At 39.4% G+C, this 11,380-nt stretch overlaps 1 pseudogene; it reads left to right on the top strand.

Moving 5' to 3' along the window:
• LOC130546401 (myosin heavy chain, fast skeletal muscle-like) overlaps positions 1 to 8,929 on the top strand; it is a 17,789-nt pseudogene extending 8,860 nt beyond the window's left edge.
• Positions 8,930 to 11,380: the final 2,451 nt, after the last annotated feature.

The following is an 11,380-nucleotide window of genomic DNA, read 5'->3' as shown; positions in this document are numbered from 1 at the left end:
GGCAAGCTGATGACCAACTTGAGGAGCACTCACCCTCACTTTGTACGTTGTCTGATTCCCAATGAGTCCAAGACTCCAGGTAAAATCATGAAGCACTAACATATATTCTGATATTAAAAGGACACACAGTTATGTTAATGAGAGGCATTGTACATCTATCAAACTTATGCCATCCACTGTTTTTATAGGTCTAATGGAGAACCACCTGGTTATCCACCAGCTAAGGTGTAAAGGTGTACTGGAAGGTATCAGAATCTGCAGAAAAGGCTTCCCCAGCAGAATAGTCTATGGTGACTTCAAACAGAGGTAAATGGAACCATGAAAATATTGTTTCTTTTTTGAGGCTAATCTTCATTAAATCAAAGATGTAAAGCAGTTTGATTCATCCACAGATACAAGGTGCTGAATGCCAGTGTTATCCCTGAGGGACAATTCATGGACAACAAGAAAGCTTCTGAGAAACTCCTGGGATCCATCGATGTTAATCATGACGAGTACAGATTTGGACACACAAAGGTTCACATTCTGCTTTACGATTATCCGTTTTTTTTTAGAAATAATAATGTTTAGTGTAAACTCTAAGGGGCGGTTTCCAGGACAGGGAATCTTACTAGTCATAGACTAAAATAAATGTTAGAGCTATCCAAACTGAAAACAGCTTTCACTGACATATCTTAAAGTCCCCCTGTGGTCAATAATTTTATCCCTAAAACTAATCGTTGTCCATCAAAATGACATATTCAAAAAATGTTTTCCCAGTGAAATAGGTTGAATGTAACTCAGCACCTCAGCTTCATTTAGTATACGCAGATACATGAATATGCAAATTAGCCCCGACTCCACTCAATTGCACTCTGCCAGACTCTGCTAAAACTGAAAGTGAATCTGAGCGCTGACACAGCAGTGTAGCGATTGTTTCAGTCAGAATCTATGCGCCAACTTTGCATATGTATGCATCAAACTGCTGATCCACAGGGGTCAAATGAGTTGATGTGATTGGTTACAGGTTCATGACGTCATTAGTTTCAAACTGCAGTTTTTAAACTGTCTTTGGTAAACTACAATTTGCACATGGTTTGTCATAAAGCCACACTGCAATTCCTTGGAACGCGCAGCATTATTTGATGTGTTGACGTAATTTTTAACTCAAAAATGCAGAGAGCGCGAGACATATCGAGTGACCCCACCCCCTTTTAAAATAACCAATAGCATTTCGTTTACGGCACACAATCAGCCTGGCAAAGCTGCATTCAACAGCGTAATAGCCACAGTGGTGTAAAAGTCTACCGAAAAGAATAGGAAGATCAGTGATACCAGTGATGTGTCATTTGAAGCTTGTTATTTACGTTGGTGAGTACACCTTACTGTACTTGTGGTTTGCGTGACACCTCATTGTTCATTGATACAAATTGAAAACGGTCGGATAAGTAAAATTTAAACAATTTCAAAGCTATTCCATTAATGCTGATGTAAAGTCTATGTAAGAGTGTGATGTGGTCAATGGTTTCAAATCCAGCACTAAGATCTAGCAGCACCAATAACGAGATACAGTCACGGTAAGACGCCAAAAGCAGATCATTTGTAACTCTGATCAAAGCAGTCTCTGTACTGTGATGTCCTTTAAATCCAGACTAGAATTCTTCATTGATGTCATTCCTTTGGAGGAAGGAACATAATTGCGTTGAAACTACTTTTTCAAGTACTCTAGAAATGAAAGGTAGATTCGATATAGGCCTGTAGTTAACTAGTTCCCTAGGGTCGAGTTTTTCTTTTTTGACAAGGGGCCTTATAACAGCCACCTTATATGCTTTAGGCATGTATCCTAGTGTCAGACATGAGTTAAAAATGCTAAGAAGAGGATCTATAATTTCTGGGAGCATATCCCCTCTAATGCATTATGCGTCATTCCATGTAGGACATAATAAATGTGCAAACAAGTGACTGATTTGAGGCGCCGCTTCCTCAGCTCTCATAGTGAAGGGGGCGGGACTCTTTGGATTCTAAAGCAGATTTGATTGGACAAGAACTTTGACGAGAGGCTGAAGTGTAGCGTGATGTCATGGCATTTCTAGATTTTTTTAAGCGCAAGTGCAGGCTGTCAGTTTTCAACGCTTATGTCTTCTAAATGGGAATTTTGTCAGCACGTAGGAGCATATCAGTTTATTGACGTCCTTAAGGCTAATTTATGTTTAATTAAAGGAAAATAAACTTTCATTTAGATTTTACTGGGGCTTTAAAGCATATTAAAAACCCCACATAAACATATTATAAACAATATTAAAAACTTGATTTTCACCACAGGGGTAGTCTTTAAAATATTTCAGTGCCATTGTGTTGTTAGGCATGTTTGTAAAAACTACTTAAATGTCCTAATTTAGCAAAAGCCTAGTCCTGGATTAAACTAATCCCTGTCTGGGAAACCGCACCAAAATTATATTAATCTCTCTATTATTTTACCTAAATGCAGGTGTTCTTCAAAGCTGGTCTTCTGGGTACTCTTGAGGAGATGCGTGATGAGAAACTGGCTGCTCTGGTCACAATGACTCAGGCTCTTTGCCGTGGTTACCTCATGAGGAGAGAGTTTGTGAAGATGATGGAGAGAAGGTGAGCATTATGAAAAAAAAAACTGTAATACCACTGTAGTACTGATGTAAATGACAATAAATGACTATTCACAGGGAGTCTATTTACACCATCCAATACAACGTCCGCTCATTCATGAATGTCAAACACTGGCCATGGATGAAGGTTTACTACAAGATTAAACCTCTGCTGAAGAGTGCTGAGACTGAGAAGGAGCTGTCATCTATGAAAGAGGACTTTGCAAAATGCAAAGAAGATCTGATCAAGGCTGAAGCTAAAAAGAAGGAGCTTGAAGAGAAGATGGTTGCTCTGCTGCAAGAGAAAAATGATCTGCAGCTGCAAGTAGCCTCTGTAAGTATACTTTATTGAATGCCAATTAATTTGAAATTGAGGTTTTCTTGTTTTTAAAAAGGATTTTTGTTCTTCAGGAATCTGATAATCTATCAGATGCTGAGGAGAGGTGTGAGGGTCTGATCAAAAGCAAAATCCAGCTTGAAGCTAAACTGAAAGAGACAACTGAGAGACTGGAAGATGAAGAAGAAATCAATGCTGAACTTACAGCCAAGAAGAGGAAACTGGAGGATGAGTGTTCTGAACTGAAGAAAGACATTGATGACCTAGAGCTTACCTTGGCTAAAGTTGAGAAGGAGAAACATGCCACTGAGAATAAGGTTTGTGTTTTTTATTTGCCATTACACATTTGTTATAAAATATGAATTGGAAAAAAACAAGATCTAATGCTATCAAATATCAGGTCAAGAACCTGACTGAGGAAATGGCAGCTCAGGATGAGAGCATTGGCAAGCTCACAAAGGAGAAGAAAGCTCTCCAAGAGTCACATCAGCAGACTCTGGACGATCTCCAGGCAGAGGAAGACAAAGTCAACACCCTGACCAAATCCAAGACAAAGCTTGAGCAACAAGTTGATGATGTGAGTAATTGTTCTCAGACTATTATTAAAAAAGATTTTTGCCTACATTTATTTTGAAAACATATTCTATGTTCATGTCTCATAGCTTGAGGGTTCCCTGGAGCAAGAGAAGAAGCTCCGTATGGACCTTGAGAGAGCAAAGAGAAAGCTTGAAGGAGACCTTAAACTAGCCCAGGAGACCGTCATGGACCTAGAGAATGACAAGCAGCAAACTGACGAGAAGCTGAAAAAGTAATTAAAAACATGCTTCAATTAATACTGTACTGATGTCTTGTGACGTTTCATACATGGTTTTGTTAAATAGCTACAGGAAAGACTTTGAAACAAGCCAGCTGCTTAGTAAGATTGAAGATGAACAATCTCTTGGAGCTCAACTTCAGAAGAAGATCAAGGAGCTTCAGGTATTTTTAGACTGTTTGTGGCATTGTTCAAAAAGGTTAATTTAAGATTATTAAAGTATGTTTCACTATTTGCTCTTGTAGGCTCGCATTGAGGAACTGGAGGAAGAGATTGAGGCTGAGCGTGCTGCTCGTGCCAAGGTTGAGAAGCAGAGAGCTGATCTCTCCAGGGAACTTGAGGAGATCAGCGAGAGGCTTGAAGAAGCCGGAGGAGCAACTGCTGCTCAGATCGAGATGAAAAAGAAGCGTGAAGCTGAATTTCAGAAGCTGCGTCGTGATCTGGAAGAATCCACCCTTCAGCATGAAGCTACCGCTACTGCCCTCCGCAAGAAACAGGCAGACAGTGTGGCCGAGCTGGGAGAACAAATTGACAACCTACAGCGTGTCAAGCAGAAGCTTGAGAAAGAGAAGAGTGAATACAAAATGGAGATTGATGATCTCTCCAGCAACATGGAGGCTGTTGCCAAAGCAAAGGTTGAGAATTTATTTTCTAGAAGAATAAATGAAACATGATACCGATTCTCAAAGATCTGATGGTTTTGTTGTTTTCAGGGCAATCTCGAGAAGATGTGCCGCACACTGGAGGACACACTCAGTGAAATCAAGTCCAAGAACGATGAGAATGTTCGCCAAATAAATGACATCAGTGCTCAAAGAGCAAGACTTCAAACTGAAAATGGTAACATACTGTTCATTTTGTTATCGATTTCAAAATTAAATTCTATTCATTTTTTAAATTAAAATAATATTTATTTTGTCTTATTTAACAAATGCCTTCTAATGAACACAAATTTGTAATTTCCAGATTTCGTTTTGATAAATAGAACTTAATTGCATTTTGAATTAGTGCTACAGTAGTGAACTAAACTGGATACTATAGCACAATGTGACATAAAGACTCTAAATCTCACAAGGTGAGTTTGGCCGTCAGCTGGAGGAGAAGGAAGCTCTTGTTTCCCAGCTCACCAGAGGCAAACAAGCTTTCACTCAACAAGTTGAGGAGCTTAAGAGACAGACTGAAGAGGAGGTTAAGGTAATACAACAGAATCATTGCTTCTACACATTTGTCACTTCCTGCAGAACAAAGAAAATAGCCTCTGACTTGTTCTTCTAGGCTAAGAATGCTCTGGCCCATGCAGTGCAGTCAGCCCGTCATGACTGTGACCTGCTCCGTGAGCAGTTTGAGGAAGAGCAGGAGGCAAAGGCTGAGCTCCAGAGGGGAATGTCTAAAGCAAACAGTGAGGTCGCTCAGTGGAGAAGCAAATATGAAACTGATGCCATCCAGCGCACAGAGGAGCTTGAAGAGGCCAAGTATGACTATCAAAAGAACTGATAAATACATTTGTTAATACTATATAAAATTGCATGTCTGACTTCAAAATGCACAACAGGAAGAAGCTGGCTCAGCGTCTGCAAGAGGCAGAAGAACAAATTGAGGCAGTGAACTCCAAATGTGCCTCTCTGGAGAAGACCAAGCAGAGACTACAGGGTGAGGTGGAGGACCTCATGATTGATGTGGAGAGAGCAAATGCATTGGCTGCAAACCTTGACAAAAAACAAAGGAATTTCGACAAGGTAAAGTCATTTCGCAATAAGATAGTTAATTAGTTAGTTAGTTAGTTTAAACTTTATTGTCCAACACTGGAAATTTGTCTTTGGCTTCTCATAAAACACAATTACACATAAACACAATTACAATTACATATACTGTAATACAGAAGAGAGGACAGTCCATCAATATAAAAAACATTCATTTTTTGAGATAGAAACAAATGGGTTTTGTCTATACTAACCAAAATTTAATCTTACCCAAAGGTTCTGGCAGAATGGAAGCAGAAGTATGAGGAGGGTCAGGCAGAGCTGGAAGGTGCCCAGAAAGAGGCCCGCTCACTCAGCACTGAACTGTTCAAGTTAAAGAACTCCTAAGAGGAGTCTCTGGATCATCTGGAGACACTCAAAAGAGAAAACAAGAATCTCCAGCGTAAGAATGAAATTGTTGAATGCAATATTAACCTGAATGTGTCTGAATGTGTGTTGTCTGGATTGGTAAATATCAGCGAGTACTTTTCATTATGGGGTGATAATATTTATGTCTATTCTGTAGAGGAGATCTCAGATCTGACTGAGCAGTTGGGTGAGACTGGTAAGAGCATTCATGAGCTGGAAAAGGCCAAGAAAACAGTGGAGACTGAGAAGTCTGAGATTCAGACCGCCCTGGAGGAGGCTGAAGTGAGTATCTGAAGATGAAAGAAGAAAGTAGACTATAGATTAATATGCTATCTCAGGGTTCGGCAACCTTTTTTTTACATGGCGTACATTTTATTTTTTTCTTGGTAATTACTGTGCCATATCAACATTATTGTTTAATATTACGTTCAATTATATTTCAATATATTTGTCCAGTATATGTCATCTGCTTACACATAACATTAGAATCATTTTAGAAGAACAATTTTATTTTTACGGAAAAGCATAATGCTTTGAATAAATAAGAAATGGTGAAGACAATTTTTCAAATTAATTTGATAACAGCTGTATTATTTTAACTAAAATGAATAAATGTTGTATAAGTAGGCTATTTTGGTCTTGGTAGTAATGTAGTAAATAATGTTAAAGGCTGGGTTAGTATTTTTTCAAAAGGCTTTAGAAAACAAAGTCGGGCCGAGTACCATAACAAACTTGTAGCTCTTGTTGATGGAGAGAAGAGAGCAAGCGGGCATTAGAAAGACTGTGGAAAGAGCGATGTCATATATATTAAGTAAAAGTAAAGGGTTTGTGGATTTTAAGTTTAAAATAATATATCTGGAACCAGTGTGCTGCTTGTATATACTCACGTCGTCTTGTTTTTCTCATTTTACAGGGCACCCTGGAGCATGAGGAGTCCAAGATTCTCCGTGTCCAGCTTGAGCTAAACCAGGTGAAGGGTGAGATTGACAGGAAGCTTGCAGAGAAGGATGAGGAGATGGAGCAGATCAAGAGAAACAGCCAGAGAGTCATTGAATCCATGCAAAGCACACTGGACTCTGAGGTCAGGAGCAGAAATGATGCTCTGAGAATCAAGAAGAAGATGGAGGGAGACCTTAATGAGATGGAGATTCAGTTGAGCCATGCCAATCGCCAGGCTGCTGAGGCTCAGAAACAGCTGAGGAATGTTCAGGGACAACTCAAGGTATGTGACTTCCCTTTGACTTTAGCATATACGAAGAGCATACATTATACCTTGAAGAATAATATTGAAGTATCTTAGGTAAAAGTTTAGACACAGGCTTATAGAAAAACTAATGATATGTTCAGGATGCCCAACTCCACCTTGATGATGCCGTGAGAGGACAAGAAGACATGAAGGAGCAGGTGGCCATGGTGGAGCGCAGAAACACTCTGATGCAGGCTGAGATTGAGGAGCTGAGAGTTGCTCTGGAGCAGACAGAGAGAGGCCGCAAAGTGGCTGAACAAGAGCTGGTGGATGTCAGTGAACGAGTTGGACTGATGCACTCTCAGGTAACAACATTATATTATTATATTGTCTTCTATTTATTTATTTCATTTGAACAGTGCTCTCCATTTTAATGTCTTTATCCATTCTGTAGAACACAAGTCTCCTGAACACCAAGAAGAAGCTTGAGGCTGACCTTGTTCAGGTCCAGGGTGAAGTCGATGACACTGTTCAGGAAGCAAGAAATGCAGAAGAGAAGGCCAAGAAGGCCATCACTGATGTGAGTAATGGAGAGCTACAGAATTAAAGTATAGTTATGGTCCTAATTATTAGAAATGTAATGGTTTTGCAATCCATTTGAAACAAGAGGATGTCCTTTTGAATTACAGGCTGCCATGATGGCTGAAGAGCTCAAGAAGGAGCAGGACACCAGCTCTCATCTGGAGAGGATGAAGAAGAATCTGGAGGTCACAGTGAAGGACCTGCAGCACCGTCTGGATGAGGCTGAGAATCTGGCCATGAAGGGAGGAAAGAAACAACTCCAGAAACTGGAAAGCAGAGTGAGTATTTTCAGAACCACATCAAACATAATTTAATTTACCGTCTAAAGAATTTCTTTACAAATTGTTGTTGTCGTCATTTTTATTATTTTTAAAATTCACAGAAACAGTAAATCAAATATTATACTGTTCCAAAATGACTAAGAGGCACTAACCAAGTTGTACATTTCTCTATTACCCTTTATGTTCTTCTGTAGGTTCGTGAGCTTGAGACTGAAGTTGAGGCTGAACAGAGACGTGGAGCTGATGCTGTTAAAGGTGTCCGCAAATATGAGAGGAGAGTGAAAGAGCTCAGCTACCAGGTATCTATCTAACCATGTCTATAGATCCAAGTGTAAAAGTTAAACATGTTTTATAGTAAAACATTTAAAATCAAATCTTTGTATTGTTTGTAGTCAGAGGAGGATAAGAAGAATATCGTAAGACTTCAGGATCTGGTTGACAAGCTTCAGCTGAAAGTCAAGGGATATAAGAGGCAGGCTGAAGAGGCGGTACGTAAAACAAATCTGAATGTTTTAATTTTGTTTTTACTAGTAAGTTATACAGTTGCAAACTTGTTTGCAAAGCATAGTTGCTAACATGGTTAAAATTCCTTTTTAAGGAGGAACAAGCCAACTCTTACCTGTCCAAGTTGAGAAAGGTGCAGCATGAGCTGGAGGAGGCTGAGGAGCGTGCTGACATTTCTGAGTCTCAGGTCAACAAACTCAGAGCCAAGAGCCGCGATGCTGGAAAGGTCAGTTGAATAACATTCTACAGGGTCTGTACAAGTTTTGCTGCATTTACTAAGTTCTAATAAGTTAGCTTTTTTACTTAAATGAAAATGCGAATACATTCAAAGAAGCATAGAGACTGCATTCAGCTTATGATTTACTGACAGTTTGTCTAACTTGCATCTTTTATCCTTAGGCAAAAGAAGAGTGAAACCATACAACCTGAACCCAACGGGAAAATCTACTTAAATCATATAATATGATTTTTTTGTAGAAAGTCCTTTTACAATAAAAAAATCAAGATAAAGACTGTATATACTTGGTTTATTTTATTTTCAAAAGAAATTATGTTAAGACCAGCATACAACTACTGGGACACATGGCAATATCACTTTAGCACATTTAACACAGTTGGCATTGTGTTAATGAGTTTTAAATGACAGATTTACAGTTATTTTGTGATTTAAAGAAGTATATTAAAACTTAACCTTTATGGTTGTAGGCTAGCTAAACAGTAGAGCATTTGAGTTTCAAGGTCTACAGACTGCAGAATTTGTCTAATAAACTTAAACTGCATGTTTTAGGAGGCTGACTTAAACTCTGTAATCAACTTATCAATTTACATGTCATGGTCACACAATTTAAATTCGTTGAGTCACTTGTGTGCTTGCCTTTTATGAAGAGCAGGCTTGTTCATCTACTGTATGTGCAAGCTAAAGAGAACAAGCTAAAAGAAAGTAAAAAGCGTGCTGATATTAGCGAGTCTCAGATAAACAAGCTCAAAACCATGCATATTATGCCAAAAATTATAATCGTTTTTACAGAATAACCAACACCAGTTTTCACGTAAATGTTTTATTTTAACTGCTGAACTGTTACATAACTACAACATCTTGTGATTATTTTAAAGACATTTAGACACTGTTACGGGTTTTATTAGGTATACAGAAGACAGATCTGTTACAGTATACCAGATAATAAAAATATTTTGTAAACTGTAACATTTGAAGTCCCCCTTGCAGAATCTGGAAAATGCTGAAAACTAAGGTTTAATTTGAATTTAGTCCTGCCCTGAACAAGTTATGGTAACACTTTATTTGACAGTTTTTCTTAAGTTTGATTATTATTCTGCTATGTCATGTTTATGACAGGTTATGTTGTCTTGGTAATGTCAAGTTGTCCTGACAAACACACTGACAGATTATGATGTATTGCTTTATGTCAAGTTTATGTCATAACAAAGACATCTCAAACAATGTCATCTTTGCATTAAAAAATACATAAATGAGCGAATGACACTTAATGACAGTTGTCATAAAGATGCATAAAATCTCCTTCATATTCATGACATTTGTCATGTCATGATTATGAAGGTGTCATGTCAGTCTTATGAACACCCCGTCAAATAAAGTGTTACCCAAGTTATTTTACGAAAGAAATGTTAACATAAAGTTCACACTAAAGAATAATAGAATTTCTAAAAGTAGCCCAGGTCAAAAGTTTACATCCCCCTGATTATAACACTGATGTTACCTGCAAATCAATGTTTTTAAATTAGGTCATAGTTGTTTAAGGGTTTGTTGTTTGTCCTGAGTCATTAAACTGTCCACTGACCTTCTGAAAAATCATCCAGGTCCTCAAGAATCTTTGCTTTTTCAGCATTTCTGTATATTTGACTCATGTCCAGCAGTAACAGTATGATGTTGAGATTCATCTGTTTACATTGAGGACAATCAAGAGACTCATACAAAACTTTTACAATAAACAGAAACATCCTGTCACGGTTCTGCATCGTCTTGTCGAGTTTTTCTAGTCCTGGGGCAGGATCATGACAGTACCACTTGTTCTGTGTGGAAGCTCGTAGGCATCGCTGGGTTCAGCATTACACGAGCTCTCCGGTCTCGTCTATGTCTCCGGTCTCGTCTAAGTCTCCGCCCTCTCGTTACCTCGTTAATTATCTTGTTATGGTTTCATGCCCCTCACCTGTTCCCTGCTTGATTTGGTTCCTTATTTAGTGCCCTGGTGTTTTCTGTCTTGTGCGGTTTGTTTTGCCTAGATACATCTATGAATGAGGTTACAACTTTTGTCTTGACACTATGTTCCTGTCATTAAGTTTAAGTAAAGTCTAGTCGGTGTCTTAGTCAAGTGTTTATTCTTAGTCAGTCTAGTCAGTGTTTTTGTTCTCTGTGAAGTATTAGTTTATTGTCTTGTGGATTTGACCCCTCGTGGGTTTTGTTTTGTGTTTATTTGATATTAAAGTCTTTTCTGTTAACCCTTTCACTGTCTGCGCTTGGGTTCTGTCCACAATCCCTGACAGAACAAACTGCCAAAAGAGAACCCAGCAGACAGTGAAACGGACAACGCTGCAGAGAGCGCCATGGACAGCGCACATGCATTGTGCAGAGCCGTCACGCCCGGAGAATCTGCGATCTCCGTCAAGGGGATACCACTGTTTGGGCGTTTGCCTTGGATTTCCTGTTGACGGCGGGTCCGATGGGTTTCAACGAGGCAGAACTAGCAACAATCTTCGGCGGCTGCCTGGAGAAATCCCTCACGCCGGTGGAGATGAGGCTGAGGGCCCCTGGGCTTCATCAAGGTGGTACAGTTCGCCTTGGACTGGGAGGTATCCAGAGTCTCAGCCGACGATGCACCATCTACCTCATGTCCTCGATCCCGGAGGGGCGTATTGTGGCAGTCGCCACGCTGGAGGACACCGTGCCGTCCGCCTCCGCACCCACCGACTCTGTGCCACCAGGAACTCTACG

This window comes from Triplophysa rosa, linkage group LG2 (genome assembly GCF_024868665.1).
Source record: "Triplophysa rosa linkage group LG2, Trosa_1v2, whole genome shotgun sequence".
In the NCBI taxonomy this organism is placed as follows: Eukaryota; Metazoa; Chordata; class Actinopteri; order Cypriniformes; family Nemacheilidae; genus Triplophysa; species Triplophysa rosa.
The sequence above is the reverse complement of the archived record's forward strand: the minus strand, read 5'-3'. Positions and strand labels throughout refer to the sequence as shown.